This window comes from Protopterus annectens, chromosome 5.part0, assembly GCF_019279795.1.
Source record: "Protopterus annectens isolate FY-2018-M chromosome 5.part0, PAN1.0, whole genome shotgun sequence".
NCBI lineage: Eukaryota > Metazoa > Chordata > Ceratodontiformes > Protopteridae > Protopterus > Protopterus annectens.
The window spans coordinates 1,287,623,143-1,287,649,357 of NC_056735.1; positions in this window are offsets into that span (position 1 = coordinate 1,287,623,143).

The following is a 26,215-nucleotide window of genomic DNA, read 5'->3' on the forward strand; positions in this document are numbered from 1 at the left end:
CAGCCATATGAAGGGGGTGAAAATGAGGCAAACAAATTTTCCTGGAAGAAGACCAGAAGTATCATAAGAGTGGAGACCTTCCAGAGCAGATGGAAAGTTTGCAGTGGTAAGCTTACCAATGACATAGGTAGAAGCTGTCAAAAGTGAAAAGAAGGGAAAGGAGGGGAACAAATGCGTTGTGAAGAGACTGCCAAGACCTGTGGTGAGAATAACAAAGTAGGTGCAGTCATAGATATTTCCAAAGTATCCCAATAATCCCTTTAATTCTCAAAGGGCTTTATAGTGACTCATGTTAGATCTTTAATCCACTTTGGAAAAAAAAAACATTTTGTGATGTGACTTTTGAAATTTGCACGTATTAGAGAAATGTTTTGATATATAAAATAATACTGTTGTAAAAACTTATGTTTTTACAGAGGAAAAACTGAAAAAGTATAAAAAAATAATATTCAGATTAGATCTAATGAAGTAATAGAATACTATATTGAGTGCTTTTGAAAGAAATGAAAGAAATTAAAAATATTAAAAGGAAAGCAAGGATATAAATGTTTGAAATGGGTATGGGAATGTGAAGTTATTTTGAAAACTTATAATGAAAACATTTTGTATTTACCAAGTATTGTTTTTGTTTTGGTCACAGGTTGAAGGAGGGTGTTAAAGCATAGGAGGCAACCAAAAGCCTAACATTTATGTGGGGGATCAAACACAATTAATTGTGGAAAAAATACAACGCCAATGGTGTGGAGAAAGAGGGCAACATTTGCAAAAGTGTAAGATGGAAAACAGAAAATATAAAAAATGTCAGTTTTTGCCTTGACTGTGATGAGGGGAGCAGAATGTAGTTATAATAGTGAAAGAAAGAGAATAGAGGGACAAAAATATTGCTGAAGAAATAATGGAGACAGTTGAATTAGGACTAGAGGGTAATAATATTGAAGAGGAATGGGAGGTAACTAGAGAAGTTGTGGAGGAGGTGCAAATGTGATTACGAGAGAAAGAAGTTATCAAAAACAAACTAAGCTGGGCAGAAGATGAGTCTGGAATGTTAAATGGAACAAGAAGAAAAGACAATATATAAAAAATCTATTTGACAGGGAGTTAATGTAAGAAAAGGGAAAAAATTCCACCAAGAATAGTGAAATGTCAAGAGTCTGTCATTTAATGTGAATAGTATTTAAAATAGTATAAGAAGGCCGTGTGTGTTGGAATGGTTTAAGAAACAAGACCAGGATGCAAATGTCCTGTTGGCCACATGATTTACAGTATAAAATGAAAAAAAATACAAACAGAAAAACTTTGGGGGTATAAAATAGCATGGAGTTTTGGAGTACATATATATTCAGGAATAGCTATACTGGGGAAAAGAAATGATGCAAAGATATTAGATCTTACTGTGATTGTATGAGGAAGAGCAATTATATGAGATACTACAATAAAGGGTACTATATCCCTGATAATATGTATTTATGATTATAATATGTTAAATGCCAGAAAATTATTTAAGAAATTAATACCTTATGTTGTGATAAGCATGTCTATAATAATTATGGGAGCTTGAATTGTGAGATTAGTGAAAGAAGAAGATTTCACTTGAAGTTAAAATTTTATATGAGCTTTTAAAAACAGGGCAGCTGAGTAAAGGAAAATAAAAAGTGTACACATTTCAGAGGTGGGTCAAGAAATGAGCTAGACTCTTTTATATTATCAAAAGATTTAAATGAGGTTATTGGAGGGACAATTATAAGTTTCCCATATTTGACTGCTTGGAGGAAGGTAGGAGAAAGTAAGTATACTATAGAAGTGGGAAAAAGAATAAAAGGGATTATGGAAATACTTTGGATAATAGATTATTTGAAACAAAAAATTATGGAAAGATCATGCAACAGTGAAAGTTGTCTTTAAGTCTTGGACACGAGGGTGACAGGCATTTAAAGAAAAGTATAAAAGGTATATGTAGGATTAGAAAGGGATGTAAGAAAAATGCAAAAGGAAGAATATATTCAAGTTTTAAGAAGCATGGATACACTGTTGCAAGATAATGACATTTTTCTGGAAAAAGCAAGAAAACCATATGGGAAACAAAAAAGAATTACATCATCAATTACATAAACAGAAGTATTATCTGAAAATAAGAAGCTTCTCCTCTTCTGGAAAAATGGGTAAGAGAAAAATAAAAGTGATCAGGATAATATTAGGTAGCTAAGGTAATGAAAACTATACATAGGTAGAAATGATGGATATAGTGGTTAGTTATTTTACATCCTTGTTTGGTAGTATAGAAAGGGATGGTGAAGCTGAATGGGAAATAAGGCAACTTCAGAAGTAATTACTGGAGGAATTAAAATGTATTACTATACAAGAATTAGTTGCTGTATTAAAATAGTTGTTGTTGAATTTGTCCCAGGAATAGATAGTAAATGTATAAAACAAAATGATGAAGGATAAGTGCAAAATAGGCATTTTAATAATATTGAATGAACAGAAGGAGAGGGAATACAAAATGTGGGGCTGTGAGTACATAATAAAATTAATTTGGAAGAAAGGGGATAAAAGAGATGTCAGAAGGTGTCTGATATCAAAGAATGATACAGATTATACAGTTCTAATGAAACTAAGGTTTGGAAAAATCTTGCAAGTGTGTAATACTGAAGAGTTATATGGTATTATAGGAGAACAGAGTCAGGAAATGTTATGATTATTAAGGGATATAGTGGATGATATGTTGAATAGGCAGATTGATATAAAGGTAATGGATAATGAAAAACAAAGGATTTTGATAGTGTGGAGCATGGACAATTGTGAAAATTCTGCAAGCATATGGGATTAAGGGAAGGATTTTGCAAGTGTTAATTAAGTTATATAGTAAAAGTCTGGTAAAAATGTTCCTAAATGGTGAATTCAGTTAAGGAATTATGTCAACGGGGATTCATCAAAGATGTCCCATGAGTGGGGTTTTATTTGTAATAGCGGTGAATATTATATCTTGATAAATGGAGAAACAATATAAAAAGTGAAGTATTTATTAAAAGGAAAGGTTTAAATCCCATTTATGATTTTTATGCAGATATTTTGGTGGTTAAAAATAAAGTATGGATAAAAAAGTAGTAAAGGAAGTAGGAAGGTTATTAGAGAGCATAGGTTTGAATTTAAATAACAAAGTTGAAAGTATGTTGTTGCCACTTTTATACCCATTGTTTGGGTGATGGTCCACAGGCCCTTTAGCATAGTTCTTTAGCGCAGACTGATTTTTATGTACTATTCACTATGGGGTCCCTAATTTGCATTCTCTTGATATTCGCTTGTGAAGCACTTGATAGTTGTTCATTCCGGCGTCTTTTGAAATGTCAACATTTGATAGGACTTATTATTTTAAGCATGTCTATGTATAGACACATATATGCATTTAATTGAAATGACCTTAGATAAAATGTTATTTCTTATTATTTTAACAAATGTATGATGATGTTATGTGGTAAATGGTTTGATGAAATGTTATTTATTTTTAAAGAATACGGTCTTGTTGACCAAATGTTTTAAAGTCTTATTCAGCAGATTTTGAACAAAGAAAGTAAAGTTTAATGGATGTGGTTAAAATATGTGACATTTATTTTTCTATGACAGGAATATTGGTACAAAGAATAAAGTGTGGCAAAAAGGGATACCAGATGAGCATAGGGAGTGGGTTCTGGAAGAAATTAAAGAAATTGCAAGAATTATGGAAAAGATTTAAGTTGCCTTTCAAAAAAGGTTTATTTAATTAATTTAGTTTTGTTTCAAACTAAAAAATAAAAAAGAAATGTTGCAGGTAGTTTTTTTATTTGTATGGGATTCCAGGTTAAATCTGGTTACGAGGGAAATTGTATATGTTAGTAAAGAAAATGTGGGTGGGTGGTGTTAATCTACTAGGAGTAAGAGACAGGAAATTAAATAGTAGTACCAACCAACAGCAAAGGCAAAAGAAGTGGGAAACAAAGGGATGCTGAAGGGAACAAAGCAGATAAGGGCAGGGGAAAGCTTGAATATAAAATGTATACTTTCTGCTTGTCAGGACTGAGCTAAGATTATTAATAAAATGCAAAACTTGTTTTGAATAAAATGTATACAGTTTAATGGCAACACTACTACATACTCCTTCAGGAGGTCATCTAGCTTCCAGTGATAACCAAGACCTCCCTCCACCAAAACTCTTTGATGTTCAAGCTATTATGAGTGGCTCTTACATCCAAACACCACAAATGCAAATACCCAGACAACAACCCTTTTCTTTTTCCTCCTGTCTGCACACCATAAAGCACCTCCTGTACTCAAACCACTCTTCAGCCTTCTAACAAAAGAAAGATCTTTCTCAGAAAGATTTAGCTAGATTTGCATGTTGTGTAGTAGACAGAAATTTTAAATAAAATCTGTTTGGACATTTAATCATATAAAGGTTAGATGAAAGCTCCTGTCTCTGTGTTATTTATTAAACCTTCAGATGAGTCATTGACACACTGTCAACAAATAAATAAATAAATAAATAAATAAAGAATCACAAGCCAGAAAATCTCTGTAACAAAATGGAGGCTTTTTAAGTACTACTTTTCAACAGCGTCTTCCAATATTTCCAGTTCAGCATGCAGTCTGCAGTTTGATACAATGGGGCTCAGAGAGCAAATAAATAATACACCATGTAAAATAGAGGTTCCAACCACAAAATGAAAAAAACATATGGAAATGAAAATGAAGATTTCAGCAAAATGTCATTTTTGGCAGTAGTACTAGCATCCACTGCTATAGCAACCACATTCCTCCTTTTACAGACAGTGCTAAAACTGATACACAGCGTCCAGTGGATGATGTTCTTTGGATGATGGTAATTCAACAAACATTTTTTTATGAATCTTTCTGTTGGGCTGCAAAAAAAAAAAAGTCAATAGATGAGCAGTGTCTAGTGTATAAAGTACTTAGCTACATTATTATAAACTGGAATAACTCATAAGAAAAATATTGTGACATGCTAAAAGTCAAATGCAATGTTACAACTTAATATCTTGAAACCTTACAAACTAAGTACTAATTTCAGTGATGTTTATACATGGATCACAGCTGCAGTGCTTTTAGTGCCTTCCATGCACTCCAGCTGTTGGGAGCATTTAAAGTACTCTCAGTAAATGACAGCAGAGGTGCCAAACTATTTCAGAGCTTTTTGCCACTGAAGTGAGTGCTTCTTTTGCTGGACCAGTGATTTTGTCATTCAGCTAACAATCCTTCAAGAGCTGGACAGATAAGTACCTGTTGGCAAAAGACATCCTATTTTATTAATTTTATGACTAAAAGTTGTAATTTTGCTGTCAGATTTTCTAGAAACAAAATGACCTGGGCTATTAATAACATGTAATTGTGAAGCTGTAATGCTAGTGCTTGTGTAAACCTTTTGTGAGGAAAAGTTTATATTTTGACTAAAATTTATTTTTATTGAAGCTTTGCATCTTGGGGAAGGGTGTTGTGTTTGTTGTGGACTTTTAGTGGTTTATGTACTGTAGAACCATTTGTTCTCCACTATTCTCCTTACTGACACCTAAGACCTCAATACCTGCATTTCAGACCCCCTTCCACAGACTGCTGATGGAAGAGCAGCTGGTTTATCCTTATCCAGTGCACAAAAGAAAAAAACTTGTTAAGGAGTCTTCAAGGGGTAGTCCGGCTCCTGGTTTACCTCAGCTACTGGTAACTAACTCTGCAGTAGCTTCTTGTTGTTCCTCAGACAGTCCAGCTTTTAACCCATTCCTTTTGGTGCAGCCTTCCAATCCACCAATGAATGGGGTTAACCACATCCTCTGCAGCTGTAGGAATGGCCTAAGTGGGTAAATAAGAAGCATTGTTGTCATTGTCTATGGAAGGAGCAGGTGAAGCATCTTCATTTGAAAGGGATGGGATTATGAATGTTGGATTCAGAGAATATTATTAGTGAGAAAAACTCCCAGTTACCTCTTACTATTTTCATGGACAGTGCAGACTTACTGGGATTTGGTAAGGAACTGATTATTGCTTTTTTCCTTGTGTTCTCAAACTACTGGTTGAAAAAATAATTCCTTCTCATTCTGACTGGACTTTTCATCAGAAGGGGAGTTAATGAAGGGTTAGGGGTATACTTCAAGAGTTGCTTCAAAGTCTGAACATTCTGATTCTGGGGACAGTACTGCTTAAGATTTTCCTGCTGAAGAAATTTCTTTCAATGACATTTTTATCCAATATAAACAAGATGTTGCAGTGGAATCTGAATGAAATTCCTGTGGCACAAAAACATACCTTGATTTGTTTAAGATGCAGATGCCTAACTTTTCCTTCCTGTATTGCCTGTTTTAGAGAAGGTTTTTTCTCAATGCATCAAGCCTCCCTGGTGGTCAACCTTTGACTCCTAAGAGACCTGACAATGTATACAAGGTGCCCCAGGAACATAAGTGCCTGCTTTATAATCCTGAAGCAGACCCAACAGTCATTTGTTTACCCAAATCTACTGCAGCTAAGCAGATCATAGCTACTAATCCTATTTGTACTGACAAAGAATGGGAAGCAATGGATACGTTATGGAAGAAAATGTATTTGTCTAGTATGTTAACTTTTAGAATTTTGAATTGTCAACTTCATGTGCTAAATTTATACTTGTTTCTTTTCAGAGCATGTGAAAGTTAATGATTAACCTTCCTTCTGAGGTAAAGACTTCATTCAATGCTTCTATAACATTGGTTTCTCAAGTGACACAGCCTATTTTAAAACATGCTTATGATGCAGCAGATTGTGAATTGGAAGCATCTGATTTAATTGGTTAAATATACTTAATTGTTTATATATATATATATATATATATATATATATATATATATATATATATATGGGTCTAGTTTACATGATCGATAGATCAAATGTTCGACTTTCATATGGCTGAGACCATATGATTGAACATTTGAAACATTGACCATGTGAACTACACACCATAACACAAAAAAAACTAACTCTGTCTAGCAGGGGGGCAAGCTGTACCCACCATGTGGGGGGCTGTGCCCCCACACTCCCCACTACTTAAATATAACAACTCCGAGATCGCACTACATTGCTGTAATGGGAAATCTTCCCGTTCCGCACAGTATGAAGATCTCCATTCAGATTGGTCAAGCTTTTAAAAGTTCGATCATATGGTCTTGACCATATGAAAGTCGAACTTTTAAAAGTCCGATCATGTGAAGGGGACCCATATATAAATGTATATATATATATATATATATATATATATATATATATATATATATATATATATATATATAATTGTGTGTGTTTAATGATGCTTGTTACTCCTTGAAGGCCTTGTGCAGAGGTGATAGAGTTGACAATAAATTTTCAGTGGCTCAGTAATCGTTTGTCTATTCATTCATTTTATTTTATTTTTTTGTATGGTTGTGTTTGAGATTCTTCCTCTATGGGTGCAGGATCAGGATCAGTGTTATGAAGACTTGCTTGACTTCATAAACAAGTCTGCTCTGATGATGTTACATAATCATTAGATTTTAATCTCCTCTTTAGATACGCAGACTGTGTTTGGCATTTTTCCAGCTGAGGTTCTCGGGTATCATGCTGAAAGGAGAAAACTGATACTCAGATTTTCCATCCCCACTTTCTTAAACTAAATAGCAGTTTTCCATCATCCTCCATCCTCTTTTCCAAGAAACAATTTAGAAAACATGGAGCCAATGTTCAGGTTTAAAAAATAGAAATAAAGCCCCAAAGAGGAAAGAAGAGCCTTAACATCTCAGTGACAGCCCCACCCCAAGTCAACATGGTTATCTACCTGTTTAGGACCCTCTCCCACCCTCCCTGGCAATCCTTGTATTTCATTCAGACTTCGTCTTCCCTTATGGCATCAGATAATGTTAGACAGTTGGGTTCTGACTGCAATCCAACAGGGATATTCTTAGCAATGAGAATCCCTCCCTCACTCACATTCAAGGGATTCCACCTTGTTCAAAGAACCATATTTCCCTTTTTCCTCCCACTTTACTATCTCAGTGAGTAATAGAACCAGTGTCTCTCATTCTTCTAGTCCAAGGCTATTATACAAAGATATTTTTGGTTTGTAAACGAGACGAATCCTGAAGGACACTGCTGGAAATTTCTGCTCTATTCAAGATCCCAAATTTTAACATTTTATCACTTCAGAATCTTATACCTTTGATCCTTCATCTAACTTTCATGGTAAAGCTGGATCTAAAGAGCATCTATCATCACATTCCTACTGCCAAGCAGTTCAGGTGTTTCTTAAGATTTGTTAAGTCAATCTCACATTCTCAGTTCTCTGGTTTACCATTTGGACACTCCATTGCACAAAGCATATACAAAAAATGCCAGACTCCAGTTATTGCTTATTGCAAACTCCTTTTCACAGATGTCAAGAGTCTTTAGCAACCATTCAGAAACGTTTATTCAGTCTGGGGTTTCAAATCAATTTACAGAAGTCTTCTCTAACCCATCCTCACAGACTGATTTTCCTGGGATGTCTGTTACACTTGGCCATGGGAAGAGTCTTCCTTCCCTCAGACAAAGTAGAGATGTTCTAATAGTTCTTCCTGAGTTTCTCATGCCTAAGCTACTCTTCTGCAAGAGAGTTTCTGGGGATCATAGGGTATATGGCATTGATTATAATAATGCTACCTTTGCCAGATTACACATGAACAAAATACAGTGGTACCTAAGATCAGTCTGGACTCAGCATCTACATAATTTAACTTTTTGAATTCCAGTTCTAGTATTTATAAACAGGAAGACTGTAAGATAGGTAGGCCAGATAGCTTGCAATCCAGGTCTTCCATTTGCTCTACAAACCACAATTCACTCAGTCACCATTGATGTTTCAGACCTATTGTATGAAGCAATTTCAAAAGGTGTAGAAATGCAAACTCTGTGAAAACCTGAGAACATATAGAAGAACATAAATTTGAGGAACAAGCTGGCTGTCATTAGTGCTTTAAAGGCCTTAAAACATTTCTGACCTCCAGAACTTCTACAAGTGTACACAGATAACACCACAATGATGTGGTAAATAAATAAACTGCGGGGTACTAGATTGTACCCTCTTTGCTGGATGTTTATGATAGCCTACGAGGTAGCAATTCAACTCAGAATGACTCTTCATGTTTCATCAAGGTAAAACCTTATGGCAAACAAGCTCATCAGGAAAAAGATTGACCCCCACACATGGAAACTTCATCCTACGGTCTTCCAGAAATTGATCCACCTGCAGGAAACACCTCATGTAGATCTGTGTGCCTCATCTCAGAACAGATACCTGAAGAAATTCTACTCCAGGATTCCTTGCAGTTAGGATGAGAAGACAGAATCTTTCTCATTCCCATGGACAAGAATGTTCCTATGTGCCTTTCCACCCTTTCCACTGATTACCAGGGTTCTTCTAAAGATCCAGAAGAACTCTCCAAAATGTATGGTGGTGACTCCCTTCTAGTCAAGGCAACAGTGGTTCTCCTATCTTTCCAATACAGTCAAGAGTAATTACCACAAGCTTCCCTATAGACTGAATTTATGCACATATGACAGGGGGAGTCTGATGCCTCCCCAGCTAGAAACTCTTCTTCTAACTGATTAAATTATATAAATCCTGTTACTAGAAACTCATATATGGGTAAGAGGAAAAGATTTCCCACTTAGTGCCTCTGGAAGAACTAGGATTTTTTCAGGCCTGGATACCTCTGGCTTTTGATTATTTGCATGAATTAGTGTCCAGTGGTTTGTCATACTCTTCTATCAACGTGCACTTGTCAGTCATTTCTGCCTGTCTTCCCTTAGATGCCCCCTTTTTAAACAATACTCAATTTAAACAGTTTCTGAAAGAGGTATTATGTACTTGCCCACCTAGGACTCATGCTGCTTCTCTGTGCGATCACAGTTTTGGGCTTGAAAAACTTATTTCATCTCCGTTTCAGATAGGTCATGAGGCTGGTGTGAGGTTAGTAACATGGAAGGCTGTTTTACTAATTGCTCTGACTTCTGCTAGGAGAGTATGTGATTTACTGAATGTAGAACTGGAATTCCAGAACTTCTGCAAGTGTACACAAATAACACCACAATGATGTAGTACATAAATAAATTGTGGGGTATGGGATGGTACCTTCTTTGAGAGTCAACCCTACATCATCTTTCACAGGGGCAGGGTTGCTTTGAGAATAAATCCTAGCTTTATACTTAAAATCACCTCTTACATTTACCTTAAGCCAGATCATTAATATGCAATTTTCTTTACTAATCCAAAGAGTGAGAGATAAATAATTCATCGCTCTCTGGATGTACACTGGCAGCTCAGATGCTACATAGACAAAACTCTGCCTTTTAGGAAAGCTGAACAGATGCTTGTCACCTCTGAAGATAAGTGGAAAGGACAACCTGTGACTAAGTTGACTATTTCTGGATGATTGCCCTATGATATTATGTTTTGTTATACTTATCACAATAAGCCACTTCCAGACAAGGTTACAGCCCACTCTAGAATGGCATTGGCTTCTTTGTTGGCTTGCTGGAAAGGGGTGGACTCTAGAAGTATTACAGACCCAGCAGCTTGGCCTTTGCTCACTCTTCTGCAAAGTACTATAAACTGATTTTGTTTTTGATGTCTAGAACAGGCATTGGTAGGACTATTTTCCAGGGGGTATCCTGGAGTCTTAGTTATTGGGCTCCTCCATTTTTTGTTACTCTAGACTAAGCTATAGGGATCTACCCAAATAGCTTAAGCTACTCTAATGGTTATTCATGTACAAACATAGTACAGTTGTATAAGTAATCTTACCATAAGAGTAGATGTTCTAACGGCTTACCATTGAAGTAACTGTTCTTCCCTTCAGCCTCCTATTTTTTCTCTTACTCTAGTTGTTATAGTTGCCAGTGTGGGGTCAAAAACTCCCTTTTGTTCATAGTTATATTTTGCTTTGTTTCCTGCTACAAGTATAAACATTGCTGGGCAAACTGATCTGATGTAATTTGGTATTCCACCTGCCTTTTATAAAGAGCACCTCAGATGATCCTGGCAATTTCAGCACATGGAAGGTGTCCAATAGCTTCAGGAAATGGTCCAGTACAGGGGGTAATACCCAAAAAGCTTAGGCTACTGCATCCATGATCCATTAAGAACATCTGCTGTTATGGAAGGGTTATTTATACAACTGAACATTCCTGCAGTTTTGTACCACTGTAAAGTTAGTTGCTAGTTTTAACTTTTCATTCTTTGAGTGGCTTTGCTTTCCACATAAGTTGTTTTTGGAGTTCATATAGTATTGTTTATACTTTTTCTCTCATTACTTAAGAGAACAGAGGCTAGATTGATAGTTACTTATGTTTAACTAAACTATTTATTTGCATGCATTTCCAACAATTTCAAAATGTTGTGAAGTCAAGCAGGTTTTTTTTTTGACATGGAAGATTTCCAGAAGAAACAAACAAAGGCCTGGAATGACATGCAAGTAAAAGCCATTGTTTAAGCCAGCAGCCAGTTTCTTCTGTTTGTTAACTACAACATGGCAGTTCTATACCATATAATAATTAGTTTCAAGATTCTTGTCATCATCAGCAACAGGACAAGCATATCAATTCTGGAAGAAGTAGCATCTTAGAGTTTTTCAGCAATATGAAATATAAAGGTCAGTGCTGATGAGTTGAAGTAGCCTTCAAGGCTGTCATGCAGCAACTAGGTGGCCATTAGGAAACTATGTGCTCTTTCATCTGTTATATCTGAGGTGGGAAGCAGTGCTACAAGAAATTATAGACTTCATCAGTTAGCCAAGCCTACCCGCTCACTGCTGATTATGGACTTCTAATTGTTTAAGTTATTTCAACTCTAACCAGGTACTAGATGTTCTACAACTGTTGGTAACATATGAATGTTTTCAAATGTAGATGCAAGATTAAAAATTTAGATATCTTTTCAACCAGAAGGTTTCAGTGCTAGCTAGAACATTCTTTGAGTTTGGGGCCATAATTCCTGCATTGCACAATAAATGAAGAATGTGTGGTGCTTACCTGACATAAAAAAAGAATTCAAACAACATAACCTTCAAATGATTTGTCAGAGTGCTACACTGCTCCACATGATGGTATCTTCTCAATCGCATGAAGTCTATATGGTATTTACAGTAGAACAGATGCTGTAGTCATTGCCCTTTATGTTATCAATGGTTACTAGCAGTAAACATCATGGTAGCTGCATGAAGCATCAGAACTATGCAATCACTTTTTATATGAGACCAATTTAGTTTTATATAGACATTTATGAAAAGAAAACAGGTAAGTAACTTGCCAAAACACTTATTTATGAGTTATGACTTGGCATTTATGCTAAAACAGTAACTTTACATCAACAAAATTAGTCACTGTCACTGTTCTTTCACATTTACCAGATACTTGTGCAAATGTGATCAGGTTTCTATTTTAAAGAAAAAAAGTATTTAATTGTTTTTTTTTTTTTTTTGCATGTAGTTTGTGTTCATAAACCATGACCTCCTGAAAAAGACACAAAAGACACAACAGTTTGGCACTGGGTAGTTTATAGGAAATATCAGCTAATATAAGGATTTGCATGAATCCAAATTAAGCACCTAAAATGTTCAACACAAAAGCAAAACAAATTAAGTCATTGTTTGATTTTCCTGTTGATAAAACTATCTTGAAATCTATTCTCTTACTCTACATGATTAAATGTTACCCCATAAAAAAACAACTCCTGATCCAATATTTTGAATGAGCTTGATTTTCAACTGGGACTATTATGTATTAACCTGCATGACTATGAAATGTTGTCTTAATAGCCAGTATTCCAAGTTTCAAAGTTGAGAGGACTGGAAGCTAGTGGTCTAGGTAAATAAAATAAATACTCCCCACACCTGCAGCCAATGGAAACAGAGGAAGCAAATTTGGTTTCATACATTCAGCCCCTTATGGGACGGCAGATTTCAAAATACTGATTGTCCAAATGGATAAGCAAAAAAGATTAAAAGGGTTGGGGCTGGCATAATCGTTGAGGTCTTTACCTCTTAGATACAAGGCACAGGGTTTGATTCTGGCCTCTGGTTATTGGCTAGGTGTGTAATACTTTGCAGACTGATAGCCTAGTTCTTACCTATGAATCATTAGACCCACTATGCAATCTTTGGTATGATAGGTTATATTTGATCATTAGCATCCAGTCCTATCCAGTATTTCCTTGCCTGACCTGTTAGTTAGTAACTGTAGACTTATTTATTATGAAACTTTTGTAGAAGTAATCTGAAGAACTCTTTGTAATGAGCAGTGCACTCACTGATCAATTAAAGTTCAGCAATAAAAAAAAAATGATTTCTCCACAGCAAAGCGCTCGTTGATCAAGGAAAACTTATTTCTGAAGAAATGAATTCCCCACAGTATTCCTTGCATGATCATAGGATCATAGGAGGTTACTAGGGTATTGGCCCTGAGGCCCTTATAAGCCTAGCCAAGAGTTTATCCCATGTTTAGACAAATCAGCACCAATGCCTCTGTCCCGCAGGGACATGGGTGTAATCCCAGGGATATACTTTCTGTTTCCCATCCAGTTATCCAGGTTGTGGTTAAAAAGGAGTAAAGTACTCTGCTTGATGTGGAGAGGGAGTCTCTTCCTAGATGAGGGAGTCTCTGGGATAAAAATCTGTCCCGCTAAGTCTTGTTGATGTTACAGACCAGGTTGAGGCCGCACATGCGGGTGACTCAAGTGAAGCTTGACTTGCGGATATGCAGAAATCCCATCAAGGTGGAGTGCATGATCATCTTGTATGCCAGACAGAGGTCACCTCTGAGAAGTCTGTATGAAACTGAGTAAAGAGATAGGGCTTTTAGCCTATCTGTGTATGCTAAATGTCTGAGGCCCTGGATTCTCCTGGTGAGGAACCTCTGTGGTCTCTCCAGCTGCTGCATATGCTTTGCAAGGCACATGCCGAAAGGTGCGTTGTACTCAATAATGGGCCTTATAAGGGAAGAATACAGGGATGTTATGACCTCCTTGTCTCTATATGAGACACCCATACTTATGAGGTGGGCCATGTAGTAGGCTTTCCATACCACAGAAGGAAAATGGTGGTCAAAAGTCAGGCTGCTATTAACCTGGGTGCCTAAATCCCTCACGACTGATTGAGTGCTTAGGACATTGTTATTGATGTGATATTTTGCGAGGACGTCACTCTCCCCAAAGGGGATGATGATGCATTTTTTTGTTATTCAGCTTGAGGCAATGTTTCTGGCACCAGTCATTTGTCTGAGTGAGACCCTCTTGGAGAATGTCCACATCACTAGGGGAATTGATGACAGCACCCAGCTTGCAGTCACCTGCAAACTTGGTCAGTCATAGCCCTCTGGTTTTGGCCTGCACCTCAGAAAGGTATATCCCAAATAACAGAGGCCCCAAGACTGAACCCTGGGGTATGCCGCTTGTTAGGGGTCTACTGCTTGAGGTGGCTACCCCTAGCTTGACTACGTGAGTTCTATCAGTGAGCCAGTTTTCTACCCATCTGGTAACATATGGATTGATGCCTAGTTGAGAGAGTTTATCAACTATGCCTGAGTGGGGAATAGTGTCAAAGGCTTTAGCCAGGTTAAGGTAGGTGGTGTGCACCATATTCTCTGTCTTCCCCTCGTCCATGGTTTGGTGACTGTCTCAAAGAAGTCGACCAAATTTAGCAGACATGACTTCCCCTTGCTAAACTGCGTGGGATCAAGTGTCTGGAGGTTGCCAATGTCCTTGTTAATGAAGTCCATGATAATCCATTCCATGGCCTTGCAGATCAGGCTAGTTAGGCTGATGGGTCTATAATTTCCCAGATTGGTGGATGCTCCAACTTTGTGTAAAGAGATGACAGTGACTGTCCTCCACTCAGCTGGGATGAAGCCAGTACTCAGGCTTTGGTTGAATAGGGTGCCTAATGGTGCTGCAAGTTCCTGCCTGAGTTCACGTATGATGCAGCCTGGGATGTTATCGGGTCCCATGGTGGCTGTATTTTTTGCCTTTGAGAGAGCAGTGATGGCCTGTTCCCTAGATATAAGGGGAAGGGGGCAGGTACTGGGATTGTCCTGATTTACTGATGGGGAGGACAGAGGGGTAAAGTTTTTGCTGAATCTGTCAGCCAGCAAGTTTGCTATATCTACGGCATTTGTATATGTGGTGTCCTTGGCCACCAGTTCTGAACAAATATAGGTGCTTCCTTTGATATTGCAGACATATGTGAAGAAGGCCTTATGATTATCTCTAGTAGATGTGGCCAATTTGGACTCAAAGTTTGTGTTGGAGGATTTCACTAATGCTCTTATTTCCTTGTTCAGGCTAAGGAGACATTTCTTCCAATTGGGCACCTGCTCCTTCTTGGTCTTGAACAGCATTTTGTTTCCTTTTGTTATAAGGGTTATTTATTGCAGATGTCCACTAGACAGGTTTACTCTTCTTTGTGGAGGATAACTTAGTTCTGTCTGGTATTCCTGATTTCATGCAGCTATATAAATGCTCATATAGTGCTTTGGTGTAGCTTTGGATATTGGTGCCAGTTCCTACAGAGGGGGAGGCGGTTGTGAAGCTGTTTATACCATCTCTCAGGAGGCTGCAAGCTTTGGAGAAATTTTTATGTCTCATCCTAGCTAGAGGGGGGATTGGAGGAGATGGTGATTTTGAAAGTGACCTCTTTGTGATTGGATCGTACCAGGGAGGATGATACTATAGGGATGCTGCAGTGGTTACTCATGTTGATTAATACCAAGTCCAAGATATTATCACCTCTTGTGGGGGTATTGACTAGCTGTTCCAATGCATTTGCATTGACAAAATCAAGGAGTATCTGGGCGTTTGTGTTCTGGCATGAGTAGTTCTTCCAGTCTATGTTTGGGAAGTTAAAGTCACCCAGGATCAGGGTAAAGGGTTGAATCCTGATAGATTAGAACAGGTCCAAATAGGCGGATTGGGCATCTTGTGTCAGATTTAGTGGCCTGTAGCTAGCTATGATCGGAATAGGGGTCTTGTCAATGGTTAACTGCACCTGGAGTGTCTCCTGTGTGTCACATTGTTTGACCAGCCTGGAGGTGTGTATGTCTTTAATGTATATTGAAACTCCACCTCCTTTGGCTTCACTGACCACAGTTTGTGGTCTGAATGTATGATAGGATGAGTAACCAGGTAAGGCTGGGGTGCTCTCCACAGCCTTGAACCAGGTCTCTGTGACTGCACAGATGTCAGCATTCTCCAGGGTTAGGAATGCTTGCAATGAGTGCAGTTTCATGTTTAGACTCCTATCATTTAGCAGCATGACCTTTAAATTGTGTTTTGTTCAAATTTTTATGTTGGTAGTTTTAACCTCATCACTTTTCCTAAAAATGGCACTATAGGGGAGGCAAGAGCCTTTGCCAGAAGCCAGAAGCCCAGGTGAGACAGATGTAGGCCATCTCTGGCAAAGTATCATGGTCTGTCGATCATATCTTTCCAGGCTATCAGGTACTGGATCCCCCTGGAATGACACCAGAAACTAAGCCAATTGTTAAATTCAATCATTTTCTGTTTGTATTGGGGTATCATTCTGGTTGATGGCAGAATGCTGCATAAGGCTATGGACATACCTGCCTGGGACACATAATCAGCAAGCTCAATCATTTTTCTCTTCATATAGTCCAGAGAGGTATGTCTCAAGTCATTCATGCCATCATGGACTATGACAGAGTCCTAATAGCAGTAGTGTTCTGGGCAGCTTATGGAGAGTGCGTGCCTGCCTGCTTTGTTGTGATCAATAGTACCTGTTGTTGAGAGACTAGAGTGCGTGATATGGTGGATTCTGGCACCTGACATACAACTAACCATGACTATCTCCTTATCCAGCCTGGTGAGAGGCACATCTGTGTGTCTCACAATGGAGTCTCCTATGACTAATATGTTGGGTTTATGATGAATCCTTAGTGGTTGTGAGGTACAGTTGTGTGGACTATGCATGCTATGTGCTGTGGAGGGCTATGGAGATTGCGTGTGTTTTTGCTCTGAGGTCTCCTTTGTTTGGGTATGTTTATGTGGAGGATCTCTGCATATGTAGGTATGTGTTGTGTAGGTGTGGGTGGTGACTGAGGTGTAGTGATTGTGTTGACAACCTTTTCACTGCCAGATATACTGGCTTGAGGAGGAGACAGCTTGGACTCTAGGTTCCTAATGTAACTGCATCTCTCACAGATTGTGTTCCTAGGTGGTAGTAGTAGATGGTTGTCCGTGCACATGAGGCAGTTGCTACACTGTCTCAGGATGCCCATATCAATCAGACTTTTAGTTTATCATTTTATCTTCAGTTAATAATTATTGGCACGCAGATAATTAATTCTGATTATTGAGCCAGATTTTATATCTAAAAACAGATAGCGATGACAACCTAGACTGCTACCATACACCTGAAAGGCTTTACTTCTATTTAATGAAGGCACTCTTAACCCTGTTCAGTTTGTTTCAAATTGCACATGGGATACAGACCCATTGCACCCCCCCCCCCCCCCAAGCCTGGTTGATAAGGTTCACTGTTTAGCGGATCTATTGTTTGAAATGTGTAACATTTGAAACAAAGGGGCTCAGGCTAAGTTGAAAACTTGAATTTCTCAAGAAAAATAAACACTAGACTTGTCAGACTATTGGATCAATTACTACAAAACCATGCTCAAATAGCCTACTTTGGATAATTTATTTTCTTAAAGGAGAGTAATGTACTGCTTTGCTGAGTATAGCTATGTATATAATTTGGGCAGAGTTGAAACCATGAATTTCTAAAGAACCATAAATACTATGAACATAGGAATTTGCAGACTACTTCTTTGTATGGAGAACTAAAAACAGTACATGAATAATCTGTTTTGGGTAATTCTCTTTCTCATAAGATAGAGATGTTCTTGTTTGTTATCTACAGCTAAGTATAGCAATTAGGACACAGAGCTCAGCCTGACATGAAAGTATGAATTTCTCAAGAATCATAGATATGAGAAATGACAGAGAGCGCCCCTGCATTACCAGGCTATAATTCATACCACAATGTATGACCACCTAACCTGGCCCAAAACACTAAAGGCAGAGGTGTATCCATATTGATTAAGGATATCCACACCTCTAGGCTGGCTGCTCAGCATAATGCATCTGAGATTATCCAAGTGCAACTCACTCTGGGCAAGACCACAATCCAAATTGTAACTTGTTACAGATACCCCACCATGCCCCAGGATTCCCTCTCCTCATTTCTTGATACACTGAAAAATATTAGGGTACAACCCAACACCCTAATAATGGGCAATTTCAACTACCCCACCATTAACTGGGAAAACTACTCATATACCAACTCTTTTGCTCAACGTTTTCCGGAATTCATAAATTCCAACGCCTTGGATCAACTTATCCACACTTCCACCAGGGGCAGCAGTATCCTAGACCTGGTCATTACCAACATGGGCGACCGCTGTTCCACACCAGAGGTCAATTCCTCATTGGTCAGATCTGACCATAAGCTAATCATCCTAGACATCCACATCCCACCTCCACCCCCTATTAGGGAAACCACCATAAAAAATTTCTCCAAAGCCAACTTCACGCTTCTTAAGACAGAAGTGGCAAACTTCATTACACCCATGCAGGTGGACAATAGAGGTACAACTGCTGAATCCTACACAAATGCACTTTATAAGCACTTACACAAGTGCATGGATCATGCTATCCCTAACAGAACCAAGATGCTATCCTCCAAAAAAGGAAGCCAAGTTGGTGGCCCTCTGCCATAAACAAACTCTACAACAGAAGAAAGAAACTGTTACAAAAAAGAGTAAAATCCCATGAGTGGAGAAACTACCTAGTCAGCCTTAGTAAGAAGCTGAGATCCCTCATAAAATCCTCCAATGCTAGTTATGAAAACAAAATCGCCACTGATTCTAAAGACAACCACAAAGCATTCTATAGCTATGTCAAGAATCTCAATGGCAACACTCAGATCTGCTTTGAGTTACAGCACAATGATACTAAATATACAGAATCAACTGATATTGCCAGCATCCTGGCAGATAGGTTCAGTGCTAATTTTACCCCCACCCCCACCCCCACCCCAAAGGGCCCATCACTATTCCAGAAAAATGCAAAGTTCCTGTAATCACGACTGCACCAGTAAAAACCACACTCTCCAAAGCCAAGAACACAGCATCCATGGGGCCTGACAACATCCCATGCTGCATTCTACATGAACTACAGAATGAACTGGCACCCCACCTAAGCACTATGTTCAGTCATAGCCTCACCTCAGGCTTTGTGCCCACTGAATGGCACACAGCGATGGTTATCCCACTCCACAAAGGGGGAGCCAAAACAGACCCCGGGAACTACCGCCCCATTAGCCTAATGAGCCTGGTATGCAAGGCCATGGAACATATCATCATGGAACTTATAAACAAAGACATTGGTAATCTCCAAGCTCTGGACCCCACCCAGTTCGAGTTTGTAAAAGGCATATCATGTCTCCTAAACCTGATAGACTTCTTTGAAGCAGTCACCAAAGCCATAGACGAGGGTAAGGTGGTTCAAACAGCCTATCTAGATCTTGCCAAGGCTTTTGACACCATCCCCCACTCTGGAATTATAGATAAACTCACTAAACTAGGTATACATCCCTATGTCACAAGATGGGTTGCCAACTGGCTCACTGACAGAACCCACACTGTGAAAGTAGCAGACTCCAAATCTGACTTCAGACCAGTGACAAATGGAGTACTGCAGGGTTCAGTCCTGGTTCCTCTCCTGTTTAGTATCTAATTTTCTGAAGTACAGGCTAACACAGAAGGTCTTTGGCTAATGAAGTTTGCAGATGACTGCAAACTAGGAGCCATAATTGAAACTCCTAACAATGTGGACATCCTATAAAAGAGCCTCATTGAGGCAGTTGCCTGGTGTCAAAGCCATGGCCTCGAGCTCAATGCCAAAAAGTGCATTGTCATCCCCTTTGGTAAAAACATTGCACCCATGAGCTACCACATAGGTGGTAGTCTACTTAACACCGAAAGTTTGATAAGAGACCATGGGACACAGGTGGACAGTAGTCTCTCCTTTGATAATCACATCGCCACAGTAGTCAGGAAATCCTTCTACGTGGCACACCTCATCACAAAAGGTATCTCATCCAGGAAAAAAGAAGTCATTGTTCCCCTCTAGTCGTCACTCATTAGACCCATTATAGAGTACAACGCCCCTTTTGGTATGTACCTCACAAGACATCTACAACACCTGGAAAGGCCACAGAAATACCTCACAAATAGGATTACTGGCCTCAAATACATGCCCTACGCAGACCATCTCAAAAAACTCCAGCTTTACTCAGTCGCATATCACCTACTCAGAGGCGATCTCTGCCTAACATACAAAGCTATGTCAATCCCAGAGCTGCTGGACATGCTCCACTTAAAGAAATCCCAATCCCTCCAAGCTACACACTCTAGAGACCTAAACCTTGTCACCACAATAAACAGAACATGCTGGAGGGATAGATTCCTGTACCAGAGACTTCCCAAATTCTGGAACAGACTACCTATCTATATCAAACAAAGGTCCTCATTAGCACTCGTCAAGGAAAATGTTAATGATTGGATAGGAAATAGGAAATTCACCCCGGGGATCACCTCTGTGGCTCTGCTTGACAGGGGCACAAGAAAATAATTTTCTTGGGTGGCAAAAGCCAGGGTACCTTTTTGGCTAGGCTTATATAGGCCCTAGGGCCAATAGCCTAGTATCTACCTATGAACATATGAGCCTATGAACCTATGCAAGCTATTTTAGTGGATGGCATACTATAAATCAATACCCAGCTATTATACTACTTTGAATAATCTCCTTAATTCGAAAAGAATTTTCCCAATTTTGCTATGTATAGCATTTGAGCAAACTGACCTGAAACCATGAATTTCTCAAGACCCATAAATGCTAGTATTATCAGACTTTGCAGACCACTTTTTGTATGGTATACTACAAAATGGTACTAAAATATTCTCATTTGGATAATTCCTCTTTTCCATATAAACCTGGAAACTGAAAAAAAAAAACACAATAAAACACTTGAAAGCTGGAAAGATGCAACCTGGAGCCTCCAGCTCCAGCTTTCAAGTGTCCTCTTCTCATATGATAGTGACGTTATAGTTTGCTGTGTATGGTTATGGACGATATTTGGCAAATAGAGTGTAGGATAACCAGAAACTGTACATTTCATAAGAGCCATAGACACTAGGAGCATCAGACTTTTCAGGGTAATTCCTTGGAGTATATAATAAAAAGGTCACGCAAAAATTCTGCTTTGGAGAACTCTCCTTCTCAGAAAAGGCTGCTAGTCTACCTTACTATGTATAACTAAGTACTGGATTTGGGACATTGAATGCAGGCTAAGCTGAAACATTTCTCAAAGTTTACAGGCTACTTCATTGGATGTCACACTAAAATGGCACTCAGTTTTCTTGCTTTGGACAATTTCCTTTCTCAGAAGGGATTAAAGTCCTGCATTGTTATTTAACTCTATATCTAATATTGGGCAAGCAGACCTGAAGCTGTGAATTTCTCAAGAACTATAAATGTTATGATCATAAGAATTTGCAGCTGACTTTCCTGTGAGGCATGCTACAAAACAATTCTAAAATATTCTGATTTGGATAATTCCTATTTTTCAAAGGAGTGGATTCCTATCCTGCTGGTTTTAGCGCCACATGGCATTTGTGTATAAACTGCAGGAAAAGCTGATGCTGAAGCTGTAAATTTCTGAACAGAAATAAATGCTAGGAATCTCAGACTTTGCAGGTTACTTCCTAAAAATGTAAACTATAAAATGGTACTTGAGTATTCTGCTTTGGAGAATATGCTTTCTTACACATGATCATTGTCTTTCATTGCAATGTAAATTTTTACATAGCATTTTGACAGATAGAGATGGAATTGAGAATTTATTGAATACCATAAATGCTGGAAGCATCAGATTTTACTGGCTACTTCCTTGAATGGTGTAGTACAACATGGAATTCAAAATTTTTCGCATATTTTATTTTGTTTTGAATAACTATCCACTGGATTCATGAAGCGAAAAATCCCTTGCAGGAGCAGTGTAGCCTCTCCTGCATGGAATATGGCCGCCGAGCAATCCAGGAACGCACTGTATTGATATGCATAAGCGAGCCAATGCTGATGCTGCAGAGAAACCCTTGTGGGATGCTAATTACCTCATTTACTAGTGAAAACCATGCAAATGAGATAAAATTGTTGTGCAGGAACAGTGTACGCTACAGAAATGTGTTCACCTACTAACCAAATATATTTCTGCAAAACTGAAAACGGAGCCATGACAGCTGCAATAAAAGCATGGACCTCAACTTGTAGGCATGCCAATGGTCAAATACATGGCCATTGGCATGTTAAACTGATTCTTTTTAAAAAAAATAAAAGTTCATTATTTCTCTGCCAATCTCGGCCGTTTAAGCACAGGGAAGCGCCGCGTAAACAGGATTGTGGGGAAAATAAAAAAATAAATGAGAAAAGTCAATTTTAGGGGAAACCTACATTTTGCCATTATAGTCAATGGCAAGCAGAATCAAAACAATGGCAGGGAGCAGTGGTTGCTAAGGGGGAAGGCTCTTATGTAGTGCAGTAACTATAGATTAAGGCAGTGGGGTATGTTAATGAGGGGACTTATACTGAATCACAAAATTCTTCCAAGTGTCACACTGCACCTAACCGTGTAGGTGCTATAACACCATCATGTAGACAGGAGGAGAAACTAATATGAAAGGGGGGGGAGTGTCATGCTTGTTGTAAGCACATTGGAGCTCTGTTGGCTGTGTCTGTGCTTAGCTAAGCACAGCTAAGCGAGGGTGTGTGTCTAAGGCTGTATACATGTATTCCATGAACTGAGGAGCATGTTCTCGCCCAGCGGAGGGCCATTTCTTACTGTTTACACTAGTTAAATGGGTCTGGGCAGCAAGCCGAGGCTGAAATAGGAAGGATATAGGAAAAAGAAAAGGAAATAGCAGAACAAGGGAAATGCAGTACAAATAAGCAATATGAGAGTCTGCAACTCACAATGGGGCATTGAAAGCACTAAATAACACAGATGACAGGTGGCTACATAGCTAAAAATGGGAGGAGATGTAAAAATAAAGGGCAACAGCACAATAAAGGAGAAATGAAGAAGAAATCACTAATATGGGACTCTTGCAACTCACAATGGGCCAGGCAAAGCACACAATAATGCAGTTGGCAGGTGGCTGCATAGCGGAAAATGGGAGGAGATGTAAGTAAAAAGTAATTATAAAAGGGCAACAGCAGAATAAAGGTAATCATGCATAAATTACAAGTAATGCCTCTAACACTCACAATGGCCAAATCAAAGCCATGAATAATATAGGTGACAGCTGGAATGTATCATAATCAGCCGATCATACAGGCAGCATCTGCAGCACAACAGTATAAAGTATGGAAACACCTTACAGTCTGTTTTCTCCCACAAACTCTACACCATTGGTGTATACATGCGGGGGAATTTTAACAGGAAAAATGTTAGGGGCTGCCATTGGTTTGCTCCATCAGTATGTGCTAGAGGCTGAGGGTGGAGAGGAGGATAATGCTGACAACTGCCACAGACCAAGGAGGAGGAGAAGAGTGTTCAGACCCAGGGTAACTTACCAGGGGCTACATGATCTGGAGATAATGGAGCACTACAGGGTGAACAGAGACATACTTCAGCAACTCACCAAGCTGTGCCAGCCTCAACTCAGAGCTAGAACCAACAGAGGGGAACCCATCCCAGTGGATACCAAAGTATGTGTAGCCTTAAGAATTCTAGCTACATGTACTTTCTAAAGACTTACTGGGGACATGATGGGGGTCTCACAGGCATCTGCATCCAGGGTACTCCACCAGTTCCTGGATGCCATGCTACCACATGCCAGTGAGAACATTTACTTCGCCAACACCTCTGAGGAGAGTACCAGCAATATGTCTCTTCCACCATGTAGCAGAATACTTGGAGGTACTGGGTGCCATAGACTGCATGCACATCCACATCAAAGCACCACCTGGTGAACAGGGTAGGGTCTACATAAACCGCAAGTGCTTCCCCTCCAACTGCCAGGTTGTGTGCAATGACCAGGGCATTATCATGAATGTGTGTGCTGGCAGCCCTGGAAGCTATCACAACTCCCATATCTGGCATTCACCACAGCTGTACCAGGCATTTGCCAGTGGGTGCATCCCATATCGCCATCTTGTGGTAGATGCTGGCTATGCACTGGAGCCATGGATGATGACACCCATCAGAAATGCACACACACCCATACAAGAATGCCATAATGAGGCACATGCTCAAACCAGGATCATTATATAGCATGTGTTTGGGATGCTCAAGTCATGATTCCATTGCCTTGACATAGCTGGTGGAGCCTTGCACTACTGTCCAGCCACATGTGCACACATGTTCATAGTATGTGCCATGCTACACAAAATGATTCTGCATAAACATCTGCAGCAGGAACAGCATGGGGAAGGGCCACACAGCCCATCATCATTGCCAAGGTCCCCACATGCACAGAGGGACTCACAGGAGGAGGGCCCTGAGCCTGGTCCCATAGGCAGACGGAGGTGTACCCAGTATGCTCACACCTTGGCAAAGAGGCAATGCATAGCACACACACACTGACATTGTAGGGACCCCAGGGACTGACACCTCTCTCTAACTCACACACACAGTAAAATGGATGACACACACATCACATTACCTTTAACTTACCATGTAGAGGCAGTGTACTGTGTGCATCTAACATAGGCGGCCCTCAAGCACCACCCTCATCACTGCTGCAAGCACAAGGCAAGTCAGTCTTCTTAACAATAAATGAATGGAATAGTATGTTCTGCTAGCATATCTATGGTAATGTTGCATGCATGCAAGGGAATAGGGTGGCCTACTGGGATAGCAGCACACAACTGACAGCTATGTGGCACACCAGGAAAAGTCTGGCCAAAACTGGCCTCCACACACTATGCAGTAGTACCCAAGGTGGCAAATCCCACTGCAGTATAGGTGTGAGGACAACTAAGTGGGGGAGTCATAGGTCACAGGCATAAATGTCAAGGAGGGGGCCAGATAACCACCCCCACACCCACACAGGAAGTCAGCTGCAGAAAACCACAGAGAAATGTCTGGTAAAGGCACACAAATGGTGGCAATGTTGAATTAACCCCCTACAGACTCACACAGTGACAGCACAGCAGGACTCACAGTTGCAGTAAGGCTATGAAGGGTAAGAAATTTGAAACTCAAATGTATGCCAGTACAATCTGACCTGGGCTCTTTTCTGATATGCCTCCAGTCCCCAAGACAGGGCACAATAGTATGGTAAACAAAACCATAATGTAAAGCAAGTATCAGCACAATCTGTGCAAATGTGTACAGTGGACAGGTGCCCCCCCCCCCATATACCCACACAAATGCAGTAACATATATGTTTGCATGAAAATAGCAGCATAGCACACACTGGCAGGGCTGTACCAATAGTCATGAAAACATATTGCCTGTCCACAATATGCAGGGGTCAATGATCTATGTGTATGTGTGGTTAATGCAGTCTGGATCTAGCAAGCTTGTTTTCCTGGCAGTTGTCTTGTACTGCCCTAGGTACAGTGCTGCCTTTGACAGGGCCATGTGCAGATAACTGCAGTGCCAGCTGTTATGCACGTTAGTGACACCCACTGCTCTGCCACTGACATAACTGGAAGTCACAGTGCTGTGTGGAATATGCTACACATATTAGTAACATCTGGAAGGATGTGTAGCAGAGGTGCCAAGGCTTTTGTGAATATAAGTGCTTTGTGGTACTTTTGCCAGTGGTCATTCTCATTAATCCTTTTTCTTATGCTTGCTTTTACAAATAATGAATATGCCTGCACAGTTGAATGCACTCTGTATCCACACCCATAACTTCCAACCTCTGACAGCAAGATGTCTGGACAAGGGCAGACAGAAAACTGGAACAAAGTCACAATGATAGGCATGTGTTGTAAATATCACCCTTATATACTGAGAAAGCTGGTAGGGTGAGGGGTTTGCTGTAGCAGGAATTGTCTGAAGGTTATGTATTCAGAAACAGTTTTCTTCTTCTTTCGGCTTTTCCCAGTTAGGGG